Source organism: Neoarius graeffei, chromosome 9, assembly GCF_027579695.1.
Source record: "Neoarius graeffei isolate fNeoGra1 chromosome 9, fNeoGra1.pri, whole genome shotgun sequence".
In the NCBI taxonomy this organism is placed as follows: Eukaryota; Metazoa; Chordata; class Actinopteri; order Siluriformes; family Ariidae; genus Neoarius; species Neoarius graeffei.
Window position 1 is genome coordinate 6,933,858 of NC_083577.1, and position 23,691 is coordinate 6,957,548.

Genomic DNA, 23,691 nt, shown 5'->3' on the forward strand with positions numbered 1-23,691 from the left:
TGGGAAGGCATCATTAATGCTGAATGATATATACAAATTTCAGAGCAATATGCTGCCATCCAGACTAAATCTTTTTCAGAGAAGGCCTTCCTTCTTTCAGCAAGACAACGCCAAACCGCTTTCTGCACATATTAAAACTGCAAGGCTTTGTAGTAAAAGAGTCCAGGTGCTAAACTGGCCTGCCTGCAGTCCAGACCTGTCTCTCATTTGAAACATTTGGCACATTATGAAGTGCAAAATATGACAAAGGAGACCCCGACCTGTTGAGCAACTGAAATTGTAAATCAGGCAAGAATGGGACAACATTTCTCTTTCAAAACTACAACAATTGGTCTCCTCAGTTCCCAAACATTTACAGACTGTTGTTAAAAGTAGAGGTGATGCAACACAGTGGTAAACATGGCCCTGCCCTAACTTTTTTGAAATGTGTTGCTGACATCAAATTAAAAAAGAGCATCTATTTTTCAGAAAAAAAAATTCTCAGTTTCAAAATTTGATATGTTATCTTTGTACTATTTTCAATGAAATATAGGGTTTCCAAATTGTCATATTCTTTTTCTTAATTCATGTTTTACACAGTGTCCCAAATTCTTGAAATTGGGGTTGTATTATCATGCGAGCTATTTGAGAGATTAAGAATGAAGCTGTTAAGCAGCTTCAGCTAATGTTTTCCCACACTCATTGGCTTCATGGTGAAAGGGATCATCATCATCATCAGTAATTCAAAATGGTCTGTTATACTTTTCCCCAAATATTATCAACTCTGTTGATGCGATCATATTTTTTGGCCATACTATATATACAGTCCTGTGCAAAAGTCTTAGGCACGTGTAAAGAAATGCCGTAGACCAAAAATGGGTTAAAAATAATAAAATTAAATGTTTCAATATTTAAAAAAAATACAATAAACAGCAGTAAGCCATAGGAAACAAAGTCAACATTTGGTGTGAGACGACCCTTTGCTTAAAAAAACAAAACAAAAAAAAAACAGTAGTCTCAGGTACAATGAGTGCAGTTTTATGCGGAAATGCGCTGTAGGTTTTACTGAGCATCTTGCAGAACCAGCCACAGTTCTTCTGGACACTTTGTCACACTCACTTCTTCATTTTGCACCAAAACCCAGCAGCCTTCATTATGTTTTTGTAGCCCTGTGAGAATTTGGGGTTATTGAATTCCTAAGTGCATACAGTACATGTCAACCTATACGGAATGTCCGTATTTTATATGGATTTGATTCAATAAACGTAGTATACGGGCGTACAAATAAAGTTATACGGATTCTTTAAAAAAACTTCAATATTTATTTAGAGCTATAATCAATTCCCATGATGATAAAAGAGTGCATAACATTTACAAACGTACTGTACACCACAGACAGCCAGTAAAGAGTCTTATGAAATCACGCGTTATCTTGTGGTAGGGAGACTTCGTTCCACTTTTGATCATGCGCACACCGCATTGCGAGAATCCCGCCAACCGGGAAGTAACATTTTGTTTGAAACGCGTATTTCCACCTGAGTGACTTTCACTAGCGACTGAAAAGATTCTGAATGGGCACTCCGGCAAGATCAACACAGACACTTGCTGTGACATGCAGCCTCGTGAGGTATTGGTGCAGAGTGCTAAAAAAAGCTGTCATGGAGTACAATTCAGAACATTAGAGTGACACTTTGTGTTTTTGTCGAACATTGGAGCTTTGTATTCATTCTGAAGGTTTATTGTTATTAATATTGAATAAAAAGTAACTTGGATATATCATTGTTAATTATCATTCAAATTTTAGGTAAATTATTTTAATTTGCATCTTATACGGATTTTATAAGGGAAATACGAAATACGGATTTTGGAGGTTGGTTATACAGGTTTGATTGACCAAAGGTTGACATGTATGTAAGTGATACTTTTATTTTCATTTTTATTTTGTTTATTGACTTTTAAAATGTGAATGTTATGTTAAAACTGTGAAAACTATGTGTACATGTGAAAAGAATTAAGTTTGTAAAGCACTTACCTGTTAAGTTGGCCAATCAGAGTTGGGGTTGGAGGTCAAGAAGGAACAGGAAGTGGTGGTGGGGAGGGGAAGAGCAAGCAGGAGAGAACGAGAGATGAGTAAGCAGCTACGCAGTGACACTGGTGAACTGTAGAGTTGGCAAAACGCTAATTTTATGTATGTAAGGGTAAATGTTTAGTGACAAACGGACAGTGAGTTGCGTATGGACATTCTGCCTGAGCATAGCAGTGTTACACGCGATTTATATGGAATACTTTGGTTAAAAGTTTCCCGCGAGGATACCATGAGTGCTAGTCAACCCGACTTAGCTCATTGGAGTTCTACTTGGACTGTGCAAGCGAGTGGCCTGCCTGGCCCTACTTCAGTGTTCAGACCCGCGGATTCCGATCCTCGGAGGCACATTCGTTTGGCTGTGATGATGACACCCGTTTCCCCCAACACCGCCAGTGCTGCGAGGCTACCGAGAGGCTGACAGTGACAGCAGCAGCGAGTTTTATTTCATGCGCCACGACGTGAAGCGGCCATGTTGTTTTAGGTCTCTCCACTCCCAAGCCATGCTACAGGCCTGCATCTCTCTCTGAATGACACCTTGCTTTGGTTGGGTACCCTTTTCGTTTATTTGGTAATATTTCAGTTTAGGTTTATAAACTGCCGGCTTTAGGATAAGGTTTTGCCTAGGGGTTTTATTTTTGCTATCACTACTGAAGTGAAACTTTTGAGTTGAATTGCAATTGAAAGTGAACTGAACTTAAAAGAAAAAAATACTATTTTGTGTTTTGAAGCATATTGCTTGAATGTATATATGTAAATCTAATTTTAAGTAAATACTTAAACTTTGTTTTTGTGCATATTTTATTCGGGTAATTCATACAGTAGTAACATTGAATACCAAGTTTAAAGGTGTAAAGGGTAAAAAGTGTGAAAATTCTAAAAAGGTTAACACTCAGTTGAGGTAGAACCCCGATTCCAAAAAAGTTGGGACAAAGTACAAGTTGTAAATAAAAACGGAATGCAATGATGTGGAAGTTTCAAAATTCCATATTTTATTCAGAATAGAACATACATGACATATCAAATGTTTAAACTGAGAAAATGTATCATTTAAAGAGAAAAATTACATTATTTTAAATTTCATGACAACAACACATCGCAAAAAATTTGGGACAAAGCCATGTTTACCACTGTGAGACATCCCCTTTTCTCTTTACAACAGTCTGTAAACGTCTGGGGACTGAGGAGACAAGTTGCTCAAGTTTAGGGATAGGAATGTTAACCCATTCTTGTCTAATGTAGGATTCTAGTTGCTCAACTGTCTTAGGTCTTTTTTGTCGTATCTTCCATTTTATGATGCGCCAAATGTTTTCTATGGGTGAAAGATCTGGACTGCAGGCTGGCCAGTTCAGTACCCGGACCCTTCTTCTACGCAGCCATGATGCTGTAATTGATGCAGTATGTGGTTTGGCATTGTCATGCTGGAAAATGCAAGGTCTTCCCTGAAAGAGACGTCGTCTGGATGGGAGCATATGTTGCTCTAGAACCTGGATATACCTTTCAGCATTGATGGTGTCTTTCCCGATGTGTAAGCTGCCCATGCCACACGCACTAATGCAACCCCATACCATCAGAGATGCAGGCTTCTGAACTGAGCATCGATAACAACTTGGGTCGTCCTTTTCCTCTTTAGTCCGAATGACACGGCGTCCCTGATTTCCATAAAGAACTTCAAATTTTGATTCATCTGACCACAGAACAGTTTTCCACTTTGCCACAGTCCATTTTAAATGAGCCTTGGCCCAGAGAAGACGTCTGCGCTTCTGGATCATTTTTAGATATGGCTTCTTTGAACTATAGAGTTTTACCTGGTGACGGCGGATGGCACGGTGAATTGTGTTCACAGATAAAGTTCTCTGGAAATATTCCTGAGCCCATTTTGTGATTTCCAATACAGAAGCATGCCTGTATGTGATGCAGTGCTGTCTAAGGGCCCGAAGATCACGGGCACCCAGTATGGTTTTCCGGCCTTGACCCTTACGCACAGAGATTCTTCCAGATTCTCTGAATCTTTTGATGATATTATGCACTGTAGATGATGATATGTTCAAACTCTTTGCAATTTTACACTGTCAAACTCCTTTCTGATATTGCTCCACTATTTGTCGGCGCACAATTAGGGGGATTGGTGATCCTCTTCCCATCTTTACTTCTGTTTACGATACATTAAGAAAGAGACTGGATTTCAAAGTTTATTCATTAATTTGACATTTGTATTATGTTAAAGGGTTATTGAAGGTAGCCTAGTGCTATGATTAGTACCATTAATTAGTTCCAACAGTAACATTGTAAGCGATTCCTAATTACCTATATTAGTGCATTAGTTAACTCTGGAGAGAGAGAGAGAGCTCGCCACACATGGATTCGGGGAGTGCACTCCAACACATAGCCAGGCCAGTGAGGGGGCGCTACATTTTCTTTTTTTTTAATCTGAAACGTGGTCCCTTATGGAAAATGCTGCTCAAATATAAAAAAAATTTTCTGTAACATTTAATTTTGTGCTGGAAAACGAACATTTGGAACTCTAAAATGTTTTTGTACTGACTCAATGCAAAAGTCATAAAATGGAAATCTATAACAAAGTTTGGATGAAAAAAAACAGGGTGCCTAAGACTTTTGTACAGTACTGTATAAGTGTGTAGTTCTTCCTAGTTCTAGTTTGTTGATGGCCTGTTTTCTGTGTATAGACTTTGCTTACTTATTACTGAATTTATGGCTGCAGAGCTGCCCGTGTACTTAACCATCCTGTCTGTTTAGGGAACAATTCCTGGAAAATCCTTCAGAAATTCACTAAGTGCTTGTATCCTACTACCTCTGGCTGTCAGAAATTACAGTCTGTTTTACGTTTCATGAGCTATATTTGAGTCTGGTGATATAAGAGTTAAAGCACTTCAGTAAAACCAAATTATTTTGTTGCTTTGATAATATCTCTCTTTTTAGTTCTGTACCTGCTGGGCTCAGGTGGATCATACAACCACAGGAACAGGGAAAATCAAATAGGATATACGGTATCTATCGGATGCAACTGGTTTGTCCTGTACCAGAGCAGGAAATGGGAGCTGTACATGATGGGCATCTGTTTGTCCTTAACTGCCCTATGCAAAAACAACAGATCTCAAGTGGACCAGAAATAAAGCTAAAGGAAATGGAAAAATCTTATTAATCTCAGTTTGACCTTTTAGTTACAAGTTTTTAGTTTTTTGTTAAAGCAACCAGATCAAAATTCCTCTCAATTTATGTTACATTACAGGCATTTTGCAGACACTCTTGCCCACAGCAATGTACAATGTACCCAGATGAGTTGCGGGTTAGGTGCCTTGCTTAGGGACACTTAAGCCATTCTTGCTGGTCTAGGGAATCAAATCGGTGGCCTTTTTTGTCCCAAAGCTGCTTCTCTAACCATTAGGCCATGGCTTCCCCAATAACAGCAACATAAGTTGTTAAATAACTTCAGACATCTGTTCTTATACTTCTGCATTCAAACACTGGATTTAGTCTAAACTCCATCCATCCATTATCTGTAGCCGCTTATCCTGTTCTATAGGGTCGCAGGCAAGTTGGAGTCTATCCCAGCTGACTATGGGTGAGAGGCGGGATACTCCAATTAGCCTAACCTGCATACTTTTGGACTGTGGGGGAAACCGGAGCATCCGGAGGAGACCTATGCAGACACGGGGAGAGCATGCAAACTCCACAGAGAAAGGCCCTCGTTGGCTGCTGGGCTCAAACCCAGGACCTTCTTGCTGTGAGGCGACATGGCCTAAACTCATCTATCTAAAAGATATGAACTTATGGTTATTTAAATACATGAGTTCTACAGTGGTGCTTGAAAGTTTGTGAACCCTTTAGAATTTTCTATATTTCTGCATAAATATGACCTAAAACATCATCAGATTTTCACACAAGTCCTAAAAGTAGATAAAGAGAACCAAGTTAAACAAATGAGACAAAAATATTATACTTGGCCATTTATTTATTGAGGGAAATGATCCAATATTACATATTGTGAGTGGCAAAAGTATGTGAACCTCTAGGATTAGCAGTTAATTTGAAGGTGAAATTAGAGTCAGGTGTTTTCACTCAATGGGATGACAATCAGGTGTGAGTCAGCACCCTGTTTTATTTAAAGAACAGTAATCTATCAAAGTCTGATCTTCACAACACATGTGAACGCATGTGAGGAGATTTCTGAGGACCTCAGAAAAAGTGTTGTTGATGCTCATCAGGCTGGAAAAGGTTACAAAACCATCTCTGAGTTTGGACTCCACCAATCCACAGTCAGACAGATTGTGTACAAATGGAGGAAATTCAAGACCATTATTACCCTCCCCAGGAGTGGTCAACCAACAAAGATCACTCCAAGAGCAAGGCGTGTAATAGTTGGCGAGGTCACAAAGGACCCCAGGGTAACTTCTAAGCAACTGAAGGCCTCTCTCACATTGGCTAATGCTAATGTTCATGAGTCCACCATCAGGAGAACACTGAACAGCAATGATGTGCATGGCAGCGTTGCAAGGAAAAAGCCACTGCTCTCCAAAAAGAACATTGCTGCTTGTCTGCAGTTTGCTAAAGCTCATGCGGACAAGCCAGAAGGCTATTGGAAAAATGTTTTGTGGACAGATGAGACCAAAATAGAACTTTTTGGTTTCAATGAGAAGCGTTATGTTTGGAGAAAGGAAAACACTGCATTCCAGCATAAGAACCTTATCCCATCTGTGAAACATGGTGGTGGTAGTATCATGGTTTGGGCTTGTTTTGCTGCATCTGGGCCAGAATGGCTTGCTATCATTTGATGGAACAATGAATTCTAAAGGAAAATGTTTAGTTGCAGTTATTGCTGCACAAGGGGGTCACACCAGATACTGAAAGCAAAGGTTCACATACTTTTGCCACTCACAGATATGTAATATTGGGTCATTTTCCTCAATAAATAAATGACCAAGTATAATATTTTTGTCTCATTTGTTTAACTGGGTTCTCTTTATCTACTTTTAGGACTTGAGTGAAAATCTGATGTTTTAAGTCATATTTATGCAGAAATCTAGAAAATTTTAAAGGGTTCACAAACTTTCAAGCACCACTGTAATAGAATTATTTAAATTACAAGTTCTGTAACTTTCAGGTCACACATCCTATTTGGATCATCCAATAATTTTTGGTAGATTGTAAGCCTATTTGTTACAGAGCTCCTTGTGTTACAGTATATCTACCACTTCTGATTTTTGCTTGATTGTTTAAGTCGTTTAATGCACTGAGACTGAAATAATTTCCAGTGAGTCATCAAATTTTCGCTTAAACAATGAAACAGTTTATTTTCTCTTCTGTATAAGCCTCTGAATCAAGAGCGTGTTTTCAGAACAAAGTGGTTTTAGAGTGAAATGCTCTTTGTGTCCCAGGATGCCCGAGTTGTCTGTGTTTAAACTAAGGCTGTTAGCACTGAGAGCTGTTCTCTAATGGAAACAGACAGAAATAAACTGCTCTTGTCTCAATGTATAAACAAAAGACACATTCATTCAAACATGAGGAAACACACATACTTGCATGTAGATATCACCACACGCAAGCTTCCCAGCTCAATCCAAATGCCCCTTCGTGAACTCTTTTCTCATTCTTCATTGTTCCCAACATGATCAAGTAAGGCTTATCAGCTCTCAGAGAATGGAAAAATCAAAAGCTTAGTCATTCCGCTTCAAACACCAGCATCAGCATTCTCACCAGGGAAGCCATGAAGCAGCTTTGGGACCAAAAAGGTCACCAGTTCAATTTCCTGAACCAGCAGGAGTGGCAGAAGTACTCTTGAGTAAGGCACCTAACCCCCAACTTCTCCCCAGTTACCTTTCTGCTGCATTGGATACAGTTGATCACCCCATCCTCCTGCCATCCCTATCAGCGCAGGGGAGCTGCAGGACAGCCCTGGATTGGTTCAAGTCCTACCTCTGTAGTCACTCCTTCCAGGTTACCTGGTCTGGTACAGTATCAGCACCACGCCCACTTACCACTGGTGTCCTCCAAGGTTCAGTCCTTGGTCCGCTTCTCTTCTCCCTCTAATCCCAGTCTCTCAGCCTGATTACCTCTGCTCATGGTCTATCTTACCACTGCTATGCTGATGACACTCAATTGTTGCTCTCTTTTCCTCCTTCAGACACATGGGTCTCTGCTCGCATTTCTACTTGCCTGTGTGACATCCAGAGCTGGATGGACAACCATCACCTGAAGCTCAGCCCAGGCAAGACAGAGGTGATCTACATTCCCTCTCCATCCTCTCCACCCCTGGACTTTGTCATCTCCCTGGGGGACACCTCTATGTCACCTTCACCCAGTGCAAAGAACCTAGGGGTGGTGTTTGATGACAGACTCTCTGCTTCGGCGAACATCGTTACAGTGACCCGGACATGCAGATTTCTCCTTTCAATATCTGAAGGATCCGCCCCTTCCTTACCACCTACTCTACTCAGCTCCTGGGCAAAGTACTGATCTTTTCCTACTTGAACTACTGCAACTCTCCCCTTGCCAGCCTTCCAGCATCTGCCACCAAACCCCTGTAGCTCATCCAGAATGCTGCAGCGTGCCTGGTCTACAACCTCCCTCATTCCTCCCACATTACCCCTCTGCTTGCTGCCCTTCATTGGCTGCCTGTTGCAGCTCGCATTGAATTTCAGACATTGGTGCTAGCTTACTAGGCAGTCAAGGGGTCAGGCCCAGCACACCTAACCCCCAACTGCTCCCCAGGTGTTGTAGCATAGCTGCCCACTGCTCTGGGTATGTGTCTGTGCTCATTGCTCATGTGTTCACTGCTTTGGATGGGTTAAATGCAGAGGAAGAATTTCACTGTGCTTGTGTACATGTGACAAATAAAGGCTTCTTCTTCTTTACTTGTTCTAGGTCACCTTTGATAAGAATGTCTGTCTGTTAAGTGCATGTAATGTAATAATTTATTGTTAATTTGTATTGTTTTGTTCTGCTGTTTGCTAGGAATTTGGAAATGATCTGAATTCATAGGGTGATAAATTGTGTAATAGAGAAACGTTAAGTGTTGTGTAAGGTTCTGGGAGGGAAAACGTTGTGCAATGAAAGCATAAACAGGAAATAAAAAATTAGCTAAAAGTGAAACTACTTTTTTTTTTTAAAGGAACTGTTTCAGCTAAAATGGAATTGCTTTAAAAAATGCATTCTCATCTCATTATCTCTAGCCACTTTATCCTGTTCTGCAGAGTCGCAGGCAAGCTGGAGCCTATCCCAGCTGACTACGGACGAAAGGCGGGGTACACCCTGGACAAGTCGCCAGGTCATCACAGGGCTGACACATAGACACAGACAACCATTCACACTCACATTCACACCTACGGTCAATTTAGAGTCACCAGTTAACCTAACCTGCATGTCTTTGGACTGTGGGGGAAACCGGAGCACCCGGAGGAAACCCACACGGACACGGGGAGAACATGCAAACTCCGCACAGAAAGGCCCTCGCCGGCCACGGGGCTCGAACCCGGACCTTCTTGCTGTGAGGCGACAGCGCTAACCACTACACCACCGTGCCGCCCAATGCATAACCAATTGCATGAAATTGATGTTCCACTTATGCCATTCATTCATTATCGCTTATCCTGTGTAAGGTTGCAGACAAGCTGGAGGCTATCCCAGCTGACTATGGGTGAGAGGCAGGGTACACTCTGGACAAGTCTCTAGATTGTCGCAGGGCTGACACATAAAGAAAACAACCATTCACATCTACAGTCAGTTTAGAGTCACTGATTAGCCTAACCTGCATATCTTTGGACTGTGGGGGAAACCCACACAGACACAGGGAGAACATGCACACACCACACAGAAAGGCCCCTATCAGCCACTGGGCTTGAACCCAGAACCTTCTCGCTGTGAGGCAACAGTGCTAACCACCGTGCCACCCTCCACTTATGCTGTATGTGGTAAATCAGCCAAAATATTTTATCCCCAGGTTAGCAATCTTTAGAGGCTCACTTTAAAAGACCTTGTTTGCCTTAGTAACACTATTTATCTTTATCTAGTTGAATAAAATAGCAGAATAAGTCCCTGAAAAAATAGGGAAGCCATTTTATAGATAACAGTGTCAGAAACCACATATATTTGACAACTCATTTGAGACGAGTGTCTGATGAAATGAGATGTCCAACTTGTCTGATGCTAAACTCGTAGCTTTACGCTTTCTTTATTTGTTAGCTACATTCGCCTAGAAACATCTGGAAACAAAATGTACACATTATATACGCACAAAACCTGAACATTTATAACATATATTATGTTCTCTCAAGCGGCCATTTAATAAAACAGTGCTGCGGCACACATATTTAACAGACATTTAAATATGGCTGCTCACATGTTTGTTTATTTATATGGTGATGTTCTGAGGAAGGCACTTGAACATGAAGCATTGCAGACTTGCCAACTTTTCAAAATTCTCATGGGGAGAAAAGTGCGTGAACGACATTTTCAATCGGACGAGGGTCTGATGCGCAGTTGAAACGATAAAAACAGTGGATCCCAATTAATTGCAAACCATTTGAAATTCATACAGTTAAAGCGTTTTTGAACTGTTGATTTTGTTCTATCAGTTACTGTAGGTTATGGGATTCATGTATCAGGCGTGAGAGAGCTCAGAGTGAAAAATCTGAAATAATACTCGTCTTGAATTTTAATATAATAACAATGAAAGGGAAGTCTTAAATCAGATTTTTAGCTGAAAAATCTCCTGCCTGAATATTGTATACATACAGAGACCCACAGGAAATAACACAAGTGATGCTTTAGAAGAATGTTTATCATTTCTTAAAATAGTCACAGTGAATGAAAGTATTATTGGATTGCATCAAATGTGTTTTCCTTCTGTAAGCTCATGTAAAAATACACAGAACTATAATATCATCTCATATAATCTCTAGCCGCTTTATCCTGTTCTACATGGTCGCAGGCAAGCTGGAGCCTATCCCAGCTGACTATGGGCGAAAGGCGGGGTACACCCTGGACAAGTCGCCAGGTCATCACAGGGCTGACACATAGACACAGACAACCATTCACACTCACATTCACACCTACGGTCAATTTAGAGTCACCAGTTAACCTAACCTGCATGTCTTTGGACTGTGGGGGAAACCGGAGCACCCGGAGGAAACCCACGTGGACACGGGGAGAACATGCAAACTCCGCACAGAAAGGCCCTCGTCGGCCACGGGGCTCGAACCCAGACCTTCTTGCTGTGAGGTGACACTATAATATCATATATAAATTAAATAAAATTTTAATAAGATTTAACCAAAATAGTAACAACTCAAATAAATACCGCACTGTCTTAGTACGACTAAAATGCATCTCTCTCACTAAACACTTTTCCAACAGAATTTTCAAAAAGCACTAGAAATCCTATCAAAATCCTATCAGAATGCAGCAAAGGAATTTGCTAATTTGCAAACTTTGACTGAAAGTTTTCAAACAAAATGTAAAAATGGCACTATAAATACTACCATACTATCAAAATATACTCCACAAAGAAATTCACTCAAATGCAAAATTTTAGTCTGACTAAAATACACTCACTAGTAATCGTTCACTTAAAACCTCAAAACTCGATCAAAATCAATCACTTTCCAGATAATTCACTTGTAAACTTTCACTTAAAACTTTCAAACATAAATTCAAAATAGCACTAAGACACTACACACCATTCAAATACACTCACCAAACACATTCTCTGTCCTGCAAAATTTCACTAAACACTTTAGAAGTTGTACAGTTTCTGAAATGCTGTGGAAGACGAGTTTAATTTCACACTCAAATGTCCATTATATTCTGATTTAAGGTATCTTTACCTTAAAATGTGTAACTGGCTGGTCGAACATTTGCTTATCCATGGAAATTCATTCTCCCATGCAACCTGGTATTTGCATTCATATTTTTGCCGTTTGGTATTTGGTTTAGTGGCCATGATGAACGAATGACTGCTTGTAAAAAATGTCGGACAGCCTGGGTGAATCCTACATTACGGAAATGACTGTCGTTCTGTTCGTTGATGGGTTAAAAATCAGTTGACGTCAGCAGTGTTTCTCATATGATTCTGATTGGACATAATCAGGAGTATTTTTAACTTGGCGGTAGGGATTTCCCAAAACCAGGAGATTATCCAGTTTTTAACAAATACGATCGGGAGGCGGGAGACGGAGGCTAAAATCGGGAGCCTCCCACCAAAATCTGGAGGGTTGGCAAGTATGGCATTGTTAAAATAATGCACTTGCACTTTTATTGGCAAACCCACTTACAGTGCAAACACAGGCTTGTTGGTTAGTCACAGAACTTGTAGAAAGAAGGAGCAAAAAAACAAACACATACTTAAACTATCAAACCACAAACATTAAACATCACATTAACCAGTAGCTACTGGGGCCCATGGGTATGCAAATGATCATCTGCTTTACTGAGGTAGTGGCGCTACAGCGAATTTTTGGTTTGCTTTTCGCCACATATCAGCGAATTTGGTTTGTTATACTTGAGTTGAAATTTTTCTCTCACTGTGTGGGCCAGAATGTATGGGGGGGGGGGGGGGGGTGTAGTCGTTTAATTTTTTCCCACAAGTTTCAGACAAATCCAAGCGTAAACATTATGACTAAAACCTCAGGATTTAGTCTTGCTTTATCTTATCAAACCTTTACTAAAGCTGTATGAGCTGCCTGTATTTGATCAGACCAAAAGAGACAATGTTTGCAATGAAGTTTAGTTTGAATAAAACTGAAAAGCTCAAAAAGCAGACGTTTGAATGTTTACTGGAAGATACAGAACAGCTATATTTGGCCATTAGCCTGCTAATGTTACTAAAAAGCACAAACCATTAAGGCACTAACATTTGTCATAGCACAGTTTATTTCTACTGAAGGTCTCATCTGTCTTCCTTTTCTGTTCCTTTCTTTTCATCTGGTTCACAGTGAAAACAAAATTCATATAATCTATCACTCTCTATTTGGATAAAAATGCATGAACGTATGCGTCAGCGGTGTTTCTGAGAAAAGCTGCTGTCATGTTTAGGGGAAGTTGAATCTAAGCAGGGCATCTGGGACACAATTTCCCACCACATCGCATTACTCATCCTCATGAGCTCTCGTTTACACATCTTACTGGTGGGTAACTAAATGTTTCCTTGAAGCTTGATGTATCATGACATATACTGGGTTTCATATAGTCAAAGGCAGTGGTTAATGTTCTGTGGTAGTAACAAAACCATTGTGACCACAAGAAGGTAGTCTTTCCGGCTAAACTTCTACTGTTGCTAGGTAGTCGGTAATGGTTTTAGTTATGAAACATGATCAAGAACCACTTTGACAAGAAGGGATCATTTAACTGACATGACAAATCAACAACCACCCCCTCCTCCCAAAAGAAATTTCCATAGGCTTTGGCAAAGACACATGACTATCTCGACTATAGACAGCAGCCAAAAAATATTTGATTTCTGAAATCAAATATAGATGTCTCTCTCATCCAATTTAAAAAAAAATACAAGCATCTTCCTCAAACTACATCCAATTCTTAACTGATTTCTTGCTGATGTGGTTTTCGCCAATGCGTGACTTACTATCATCTATAAACATGAACAAAACTTCACAGTGTAGCTGATCACTGTGATGTTATAGGGTGGCCATCTTGGACAACTGGAAACACTATTTTCCTCAGCACATAACAGTATTACTTGGCCACTTTGACTCTGCCTACCATGGTTTGAAAGTGGAATTTTAGTGGAAAGTATGGGTTTACCAGAGACAGGCTTGTAGTACTCGAGTCTAGGACTCGGACTCAAGTCTGACTCGTGCCCTAATTTTAAGGACTCGTGACTTGAGTTGGACTTGAGCACTGATGACTCAGACCTGGATTTGGACTCGTGCATTAACTGCTTTGGACTTGTAAATTGGAGATAAGGACTCAGATTTTTTCTTTATTTTTTGTAACATGCCATAATAAATTGGCACAAGATATTTATATTTACATTAAAATTTTTTTTTACTAATTTTGTGCAAGTGTGTTACACCTGTGCGCCTTAGTGCGTGCATCAGATAGACTCTCGGGCGCACTCCGGACAGCGTACACGCCATGCGGACTCTCGCAGGTGTGCAATAAATAACTCACATCTGCACAGGATTAAGGCGCAACCAGCGCACCTATATAAAAACTGTGAAAACACACTTACTTTGCAAAGTATTGAGCTGCATTGCTGACACTTTACTGAGTCTTATTTCCTTGTTTGGGTTCCTGATCCCTGATTTCCTGTTTCTCGTCTTTGATTCTGCCGAATCTACGATAGCCTGTTTGTGCCTTGCTCGACCTACTGCCTGTTTCACTGTTTTACGATTTTGCCTGCTGTTCTGGATTGTTTACCGTCTTCACTTGTATTAATAAACACACCTTCTGCACTTACATCCGTCTCCCAACCATCTCTGACTTCGCACTCCTTGACAAAGAGAATGCACATTCACCTGCTCATACGTCATGTTCAGGAACAAATGGCGCTAAAACAGCCACTCGGATCAATAGTGGACTCGACTTGGACACGACTCAAAATTTTTTTTAATGACTTGGACTTGACTCTGACTTAAACACTGGGGACTCAAGACTGGACTCAGACTCAAGGTTTAGTGACTCAACTACAACACTGACCAGAGATGGGTAACTTTTACCAGAAAAACATAACTTAAGTGTCTGTTCTTCTATATGGCCAAAATTATGTGGACACCTGACCATCACTCCCATCATATATGGTTATTTGTCACATTGCTACCACAAAGTTGAAAGCACAAAATTGTATAGAAATTATGTCTTTGTATACTGTAGCATGACAGTTTCCTTTCACTTGACTGAAGAAACCCAAACCTTTTCTAGCATGACAATGCTCCTGTGCACAAAGCGAGCTCCATGGTGTGCTAAGGTTGAAGTGGGAGAACTCGAGTGTCCTGACTCCTGCACAGAACCCTGACCTCAACCCCACAGAATACCTTTATGATGAACTGGAGTGCTGACTGCGCCCCAGAACTCCTCACTTGACATCATTGCCTGACCTCACTAATGCTCTTGTAGCTGAATGAGGACAAATTCCCTCAGCAATACTCCAAAATCTAGTGGAAAGACTTCACAGAAGAAGGTTATTATAGCAAGTAAGGGGGACTAAATCTGAAATAGGATGTTCGACAAGCACATGGGGTGTCAGCTTTTGTCCCTATACTGTAAGTAGTGCAGTTGCAGTTTTGACCTGCCACGCACCTGCCAAGATTAAATATAGAAACATGCTACGTCTAGGGGCGGCACGGTGGTGTAGTGGTTAGCGCTGTCACCTCACAGCAAGAAGGTCCTGGGTTTGAGCCCCGGGGCCGGCGAGGGCCTTTCTGTGTGGAGTTTGCATGTTCTCCCCGTGTCTGCGTGGGTTTCCTCCGGGTGCTCCGGTTTCCCCCACAGTCCAAAGACATGCAGGTTAGGTTAACTGGTGACTCTAAATTGAGCGTAGGTGTGAATGTGAGTGTGAATGGTTGTCTGTGTCTATGTGTCAGCCCTGTGATGACCTGGCGACTTGTCCAGGGTGTACCCCGCCTTTCGCCCGTAGTCAGCTGGGATAGGCTCCAGCTTGCCTGTGACCCTGTAGAAGGATAAAGTGGCTAGAGATAATGAGATGAGATGAGATGCTACGTCTATCTCTAGACTTCCTGTGGGTGGGTTTTGAAGATCTGTTCATTTCATATTGGTATTAGATCATTCAAAATATAATACGTGATTTAAAAAAAATTGTTTCTCTAATTGATCCACATGTATGTATGTATGGAAGCATCACATTTAAGTAATTTGAGGTAAAAGCATTTGACAGTTGATTAAAAATAAAGACACCCCCCTCCCATTTTTTGTCTGTGCTCGCTGGTTTGGTTTGGAGAGTGGTTACTCTTGAAGAGCCGTTTCTTTTTGTTACTTCCTTTTCTCATCTGAACATAGACACTGCTGAGCCTTGGGTGAACTAGAAATAGATAGTTGCATCATGCAGCATGCATCAGCTTGCATTAGCCTGTCTTTCGACTTCCTGTGCTTGAATGAGTACTATCTAATGGCTTTACATTTGCATTAGATAATCTCATCTCATTATCTCAAGCCACTTTATCCTTCTACAGGGTCGCAGGCAAGCTGGAGCCTATCCCAGCTGACTACGGGCGAAAGGCGGGGTACACCCTGGACAAGTCGCCAGGTTATCACAGGGCTGACACATAGACACAGACAACCATTCACACTCACATTCACACCTACGCTCAATTTAGAGTCACCAGTTAACCTAACCTGCATGTCTTTGGACTGTGGGGGAAGCCGGAGCACCTGGAGGAAACCCACGAGAACATGCAAACTCCACACAGAAAGGCCCTCGCCGGCCCCGGGGCTCGAACCCAGGACCTTCTTGCTGTGAGGCGACAGCGCTAACCACTACACCACCGTGCCGCCGCATTAGATAATTTAAATTATAATGCTTCTTTAATTATTTGATTCACATGTATGCCCTTTTTAAAAATATTTGGAAATCCAGATGAGTATGAGACTGACTGACACAACCAACCATCTGATCAATATAGTGTAATACATCAGCTGTGATTTAATTGCATCAGTTGGTTCCAGAAAGTCTGACTCCACTTTCCATGATTGCTTTTGTTTTCATCAGTTATTCAAACACAGTTTCATCAAATCATACTTCTCATTGGGACTGCATTACTTTTCAGAGGGATAGTGCATTCTTGTTGAGGGAAAGCAGGATGTGTCATGGCTTGAATTAAATACATACTCCAGAACAATTTTTAACAAAGGAAACAGAATAGGATTTGCAGACATTGAAATCTCACAGTGATATGGATATGGAAGAACTAATCCCAGAAGAAAAACTCGAAGGGCAATCGGTAGAGTGCATATCTCCGCCAAGCCATGTATTTGGATTTGCATCAAAATCAAATCAGTTATTCCTTCACCCAGCTTTCCTCAAAATTTAATCAAAGTTCGTTCACTACTTTTTGACTCATGTTGGGAACAGACAAACAAACAAATGAAAAGTCGTGCAGACCACGATAGGCTACTTGTGAAAATCACAGATCATTCAGTTCTGATTGATAAGTACTCAAAATCAACAGGGAGTTTACAGTTCCATGAAATAATCTTTCCTGAAAATTTAAAGTTAATTGGAACAGCGGTTCAGGAGCTATTGTGTTAACAGCACTGTTTTACACTCATTGACCTCTACAGATCAATCATGTTAACGGCGACAGAAAAAGAAAGAAAAACAAGGAGCTATGTTGCGCAGGGCAATGATATGGACAGGTTACGTGCAGCGCTCAAAACAGGTAATGGTTGTTCTGCAGCGCAACTATGACGTCTCCTGAGTCCATTGCCATCATTACCTGCAGAGCACAGTCAAGGTGTGCGCTAAAGTTATTGGACTCTCCCTCAGGTCACTCTCAACTCTCTGTGAGCAGCAGACAGTAAATTCAGCAGGCGGGATTCTTCAGGACCCTTCACATGTCCTGTTCCCTGCATTTGAGTGGCTCCCCGAGCTGCCGAACACAGAGGAGAAGAGCGACCTTTGTCCCCAGAGCGGTTCAGCTCCTCAACTCTCTGCCATCCTTGTCCCTCTACTCACCCCTCCAGCCCATTCCACCTTCTTCACATGCACTCTAACCTGTCTGGTGCACTATCACCCCCTCTGTACACATACCACTTCAAACATAGACTCTGCTGCTATTGAACCTTCTACTTCATAATCAAATTGCACCACACTGTATTTTTGTATATACTGGTTTTTTTAATTATCATATTTATACATATTGTACCACTGTTTGTTTTGTTTTTTATTATGTGTTTAACTGTACTTCTCTTTGTGCCTTTAAATTGCCCCAGGGTACAAATAAAGTGTTTTGAATTGAAATGAATTGAACTGAATTGAATTGAATTGAATTGAATCACTCACCATCATTCCTTCTGACTACTATTCACAAAATAGTACCCATCAAGTTGATTTTCGTGACCTTCAAACAAGGTCATAATTGGGTCAAGGTCAAATGTCCCACACTACAATGTTCCCCGAGTCCATTGATACCACTCACTAGGCTGTATCCTTGTTTATTCAGGTAGTTATGGTGTTCACAAAGTAGTACCCGTCAGCTCAATTTTCATGATATTTTAAGTGTTTTTATGACGTTCAAACTAGGTCATATTTGGGTCAAGGTCAAATGTCTCCTATGGGTGCAAAACTACAATGTTCCCCGAGTCCATTGGTACCACTCATTAAGCTGTACCATTCTTCCTTTTGGTAGTTATGGTGTTCACAATGTAGTTCCCCTCAAAGTGTGATGGACAGATGGTCGGACAGACAGACGGACAGACAGACGGACACACAGAATGATTATAATGGGAATTCGATGGAATATGACGTGATTTTTTTGTGATGTCATTATCAAGTTCGCTTAAGGTTTTATTTTATTGATCAAAAGGGGTTTTAATGGAGAACCTACAAAAAAACCCCCCATCAAATTCTGAGTTCAACTTTCTGAGTTATAGGCACTTGAAATGTTGGCACTAAAAACCAGTACTGTGACCTTTACCTTTGACCTTTTGACCCCAAATTTGGCATATGACCTTAGAATTAGGCCCAGGATGTTAATTCATGGTCAGAGTATCGATATCAAATCAATAAACACCTTTTAGAGGTCAAGGTCAAATTTGTGAAAAATCTTGCAAAATTTGACCTCATTTGGTGGAGGTAATAATTATGAAAATTACGCAGACTATTACAGTTTTCTTCTGTTTACTGCCACGGTATATTTTCATGATGAAAACTCAAATGAAAAAATTTAAAATTTTAGGCAATGCTTCTTTATATATTTTATATACACAAATCAGCCATAACACAATGACCACTGACAGGTGAAGTGAATAACATTGATTATCTCATTACAACGGGGCTTGTCAAGGGGTGGGATATATTAGGCAGCAAGAGAACAGTCAGTTCTTAAAGTCGATGTGTTGGAAGCAGGAAAAATGGGCAAGCATAAGGATCTGAGTGACTCTGACACTGCAAAAAATGATATCTTAGCAAGTAAAAATATCTTGAAAATAGTTGAAACGATCTAGCATTTCCGATTAGAAGAATACAAGACACCAATTCTGAGATTATTAAACCGAGTTCTAGATTGCAACCAATTTATTCCAAGATGTCTTATCAAGTAAAAATATCTGTCCATGCAGCAAGATTAGTATTAAGTAATTTTCTCCTCAAATTCAGTTTTCAATTTTTTGCAGTGGAAAAAGTTAATGCTGGCTAAAACAGGTGTCAGCAGTAACTTTTTCAGCAGTTTGTGCTACAGTAACTCTTCTGTGGGATTGGGCCATATGGGTTAGTCTTTGTGCCCCATGTGAATCAGCGAGCCTTTGACACCAATTACCCTGTCGTTGGTTCACTGGTTGTCCTCACTTGGACCACTTTTGGTAGGCACTAACCACCGGGAACACCCCACAAGATATGCCATTTTGGAGATGCACAGACCCAGTCATCTTGACATCACAATTTGGCCCTTGTCAAAGTTGCTCGCTTGCCCATTTTACCTGCTTCCAACACATCAGATTCAAGAACTAACTGTTCTCTTGCTGCCTAATATCCTACCCCTTGACAGGTACAATTGTAATGAGATAATCAATGTTATTGATGATTGTGTGTGTGTGTGTGTCTCATCTCATCTCATTATCTCTAGCTGCTTTATCCTGTTCTACAGGGTTGCAGGCAAGCTGGAGCCTATCCCAGTTGACTACGGGCGAAAGGCGGGGTACACCCTGGACAAGTCGCCAGGTCATCGCAGAGCTGACACATAGACACAGACAACCATTCACACTCACATTCACACCTACGCTCAATTTAGAGTCACCAGTTAACCTAACCTGCATGTCTTTGGACTGTGGGGGAAACCGGAGCACCCGGAGGAAACCCACGCGGACACGGGGAGAACATGCAAACTCCGCACAGAAAGACCTTCGCCAGCCACAGGGCTCGAACCCGGACCTTCTTGCTGTGAGGCGACAGCGCTAACCACTACCTGTGTGTGTGTGTGTGTAAACAAATAAAAACAAAATTGTTGATTGGACAGTTGTGACTTCTTTCCCCACCTCTTTACACACTTACAAGGGAATTAATTAAGATTAAGAAGTGAGCTCTCTTCTCTCCTAGATAGACTCCTGTCTCCTTCTGTGATGATAAAGTGAAGGCATCATAGGTCTAGAAGCTGACAGACTCCTAAATGGTCTTGGTAACATTAACATTTTGACTACCGTAAATTTTTATACCAAAATGTTTTTATTGCCTTTGGGGTAAACCTTCATAGTGTCTGCCTTGTTAGACTAATATACTGCTACCTCGCAAGGAAATGATGACAATTTAATTTGTCAATAATTTACTTTTATTAAATGCATCAGCATAACAAATCACTAAAATAACATTTTAAATGTGCTTTCTTTCCAGTGAATGAGTTGTCGCATGATTATAGCTGAGTTTTAGCCACTTCAGAACATTCATTTTGCCAACACCCATGAGAGAACTGTGGGTGGTAGAAAAGGGCAACTGGACTTGCTTGAAGATTCTTGAAAACGTTTCACCTCTCGTCCAAAAGGCTTCCTCAGTTCTGTCTGACTAATAGGGAGTATCAGATATTTATCCTCTCCTGGCTCAGAATCAGAATCAGAATTCTGATGACCAGCTCATCTAAGGTGTCACTGAGGCATCATGTTGGTGTGGGTCTGGAGGCTGGGTGTGAATGGCGAGTCATTAGGGTGATCAAAGGATTGCCCGTTTTCGGGGACTCACAGGAGGACAGAGAGAGTCAGATTGCCATTGATCACCCTAACGGGCAATCCTTTGATCACCCTAATGACTCGCCATTCACACCCAGCCTCCAGCGACCCACACCAACATGATGCCTCAGTGACACCTTAGATGAGCTGGTCATCAGAATTCTGATTCTGATTCTGAGCCAGGAGAGGATAAATATCTGATACTCCCTATTAGTCAGACAGAACTGAGGAAGCCTTTTGGACGAGAGGTGAAACGTTTTCAAGAATCTTCAAGCAAGTCCAGTTGCCCTTTTCTACCACCCACAGTTTACTATGACCTGGATGATTGAGAATCTTCACAGACATGTTTCCACCCATGAGAGAAGGTTTTGACCAGCTTGTAATGCAACATGCATCAGATGCTCCATTTAAGAAGGAAATAAAAGAATGGGAAATTATTGCATTTGTATTTTGGGAACTATAAATGAAAATATGGGTGCAATTTGACGAAAAAGACCCAAACTGTTCTGTTTTTGTTGACGAAATCTACACTACAACTAAGTAAAGCCAAATGCCCAGAATATGACTAAAACTATATATTTTCATCCAAAGGCTAAAACTAAATTTAGATCAGATTAGCATGAATTCCTTTTTTTGTGTAATGCTGTGACATGCTTAGTGATGATATATAGTGCTTTCCATATGATGTTGGCCGGGTGTACAAGGTCCTGGTGGTTTATCAGGTGATCAGTGAGGATTTCACTGTTACACGTGTTTGTGATGGAAACCATGTGCTAATTTCCAGCAGTTTAAAAGTTCATTGGACTTTAATGGACCTAACACACTTCGGTGGTATTGGCTGTAATGATCCTGCACATCAGGATTAATGAAACAGGACATGACTATTCATGATACTCTCAGGAGACTCAGGCCTGATGATAGATAGATAGATATTCTATAGAGCAAAATGCCTTCAAAAACAATGAAATTGAATGTTTCTACATTTAAGAAATACTATAAAGAGCAGTAAACAGTACTACAACTCCGATTCCAAAAAAGTTGGGACAAAGTACAAATTGTAAATAAAAATGGAATGAAATGATGTGGAAGTTTCAAAATTCCATATTTTATTCAGAACAGAACATAGATGACATATCAAATGTTTAAACTGAGAAAATGTATCATTTAAAGAGAAAAATTAGGTGATTTTAAATTTCATGACAACAACACATCTCAAAAAAGTTGGGACAAGGCCATGTTTACCACTGTGAGACATCCCCTTTTCTCTTTACAAGAGTCTGTAAACGTCTGGGGACTGAGGAGACAAGTTGCTCAAGTTTAGGGATAGGAATGTTAACCCATTCTTGTCTAATGTAGGATTCTAGTTGCTCAACTGTCTTAGGTCTTTTTTGTCGTATCTTCCGTTTTATGATGCGCCAAATGTTTTCTATGGGTGAAAGATCTGGACTGCAGGCTGGCCAGTTCAGTACCCGGACCCTTCTTCTACGCAGCCATGATGCTGTAATTGATGCAGTATGTGGTTTGGCATTGTCATGTTGGAAAATGCAAGGTCTTCCCTGAAAGAGACGTCGTCTGGATGGGAGCATATGTTGCTCTAGAACCTGGATATACCTTTCAGCATTGATGGTGTCTTTCCAGATGTGTAAGCTGCCCATGCCACACGCACTAATGCAACCCCATACCATCAGAGATGCAGGCTTCTGAACTGAGGGCTGATAACAACTTGGGTCGTCCTTCTCCTCTTTAGTCCGAATGACACAGCGTCCCTGATTTCCATAAAGAACTTCAAATTTTGATTCGTCTGACCACAGAACAGTTTTCCACTTTGCCACAGTCCATTTTAAATGAGCCTTGGCCCAGAGAGGACGTCTGCGCTTCTGGATCATGTTTAGATACGGCTTCTTCTTTGAACTATAGAGTTTTAGCTGGCAACGGCGGATGGCACGGTGAATTGTGTTCACAGATAATGTTCTCTGGAAATATTCCTGAGCCCATTTTGTGATTTCCAATACAGAAGCATGCCTGTATGTGATGCAGTGCCGTCTAAGGGCCCGAAGATCACGGGCACCCAGTATGGTTTTCCGGCCTTGACCCTTACGCACAGAGATTCTTCCAGATTCTCTGAATCTTTTGATGATATTATGCACTGTAGATGATGATATGTTCAAACTCTTTGCAATTTTACACTGTCGAACTCCTTTCTGATATTGCTCCACTATTTGTCGGCGCAGAATTAGGGGGATTGGTGATCCTCTTCCCATCTTTACTTCTGAGAGCTGCTGCCACTCCAAGATGCTCTTTTTATACCCAGTCATGTTAATGACCTATTGCCAATTGACCTAATGAGTTGCAATTTGGTCCTCCAGCTGTTCCTTTTTTGTACCTTTAACTTTTCCAGCCTCTTATTGCCCCTGTCCCAACGTTTTTGAGATGTGTTGCTGTCATGAAATTTCAAATGAGCCAATATTTGGCATGAAATTTCAAAATGTCTCACTTTCGACATTTGATATGTTGTCTATGTTCTATTGTGAATACAATATCAGTTTTTGAGATTTGTAAATTATTGCATTCCGTTTTTATTTACGATTTGTACTTTGTCCCAACTTTTTTGGAATCGGGGTTGTAAATGAAACAAAGTCAACATTTGGTGTGACGAAACTTGGCTTTAAAATGAGCTGTAGGTTTTACTGAGCATCTTGCAGAACCAGCCACAGTTCTTCTGGACACTTTGACTGTCACACTTGTGTCTTCATTTTGCAGCAAAACCC